The sequence below is a fragment of the Austrofundulus limnaeus genome, unplaced genomic scaffold, assembly GCF_001266775.1.
Source record: "Austrofundulus limnaeus strain Quisiro unplaced genomic scaffold, Austrofundulus_limnaeus-1.0 Scaffold47, whole genome shotgun sequence".
NCBI classification, from domain to species: Eukaryota; Metazoa; Chordata; class Actinopteri; order Cyprinodontiformes; family Rivulidae; genus Austrofundulus; species Austrofundulus limnaeus.
Window position 1 is genome coordinate 2,357,880 of NW_013952449.1, and position 1,060 is coordinate 2,358,939.

General features: G+C 37.7%; 1 protein-coding gene across 1 annotated transcript in view; it reads left to right on the plus strand.

Moving 5' to 3' along the window:
• LOC106517276 (receptor-type tyrosine-protein phosphatase F) overlaps nucleotides 1–1,060 on the plus strand; it is a gene marked incomplete at its 5' end in the record, with an annotated part of 30,626 nt that overhangs the window by 8,102 nt on the left and 21,464 nt on the right.

The window sequence follows — 1,060 nt, forward strand, 5'->3', positions numbered from 1 at the left end:
GTGTGTGTGTGTGTGTGTGTGTGTGTGTGTGTGTGTGTGTGGTTTACATGGCACACAAAACCATACTCTGTCAGATTTTTGTAGTTGTCTCCATTTGTTGGTTCTACAGAAATATGAAACTATGTGTACTTACGTTTTAACCACCAATTATTAATTTCATCCTACAGTCTGTTTACTTTTCTTAAAGAGGTGTAACAAGACCTTCAGCAAGATTGTAACAAAATTTTAAGTGATAACTCAAAATGTCAGGGAACGGTTCAGTCAGGTTTAGTGCCACGTCCTCCACCTCTCCTCAGAGTTTGGTTGACTTTTCCTCTCAGTTCAAACAAATTAACAAGAGGTTCAAATTAAATATTCAAAATTGACAAAACGTGTTTTAGGTAATTGTGAAACAGATTATAAATGGATGGAGGAAGCTGCTTTTGTAACATGGCTTGTTTCGGTGCCTGACAGTTTGTTTAAACTTCTGCCTAATAAAGATGTTTGAACCTGGTGAGGAGTGCCGATTAGCACGGCCTCGGCTTTAGAGCAGTTTAACTGAAGAAAGCCCTGACTCATCCATAACCTTATCTCCTCCAGGCAGGTAGTGAGGGCGGTGAGTGAAGACAGAGATGACATTGGTGATGATGATGCTGGTTAGGACTGCACGATATTAGGAAAACATGTGATGTGCAATAACAGTTCTTAATAGTGCGATGACGATATGACTTGTGATAAATGAACAAATGCATAAGTATATAGTGCTGATGTCTTTCTGTTCTTGGTTCAGAGCAAAAACAACAAAAAAGCTAATCATTTCTATTCCAACATGATATTTTTTAAAGAGATTTGTGAAGGGCTCCATTTGGAGATGGGCTTCCATCTGAGTGACAAAACTCATAAAAGCAAACATTTGAGCCAACCATTTATTGCAGTTTATGCAGTTTTTGTGATATGCCTATTGCACAGGCCATTATCGCGATGACAATAAATCTTTGATACAGTGGTTTGCAAAAGTATTCATACCCCTTGAACTTTTCCATATTTTGTCACATTACAACCACAAACATAAATATATTTC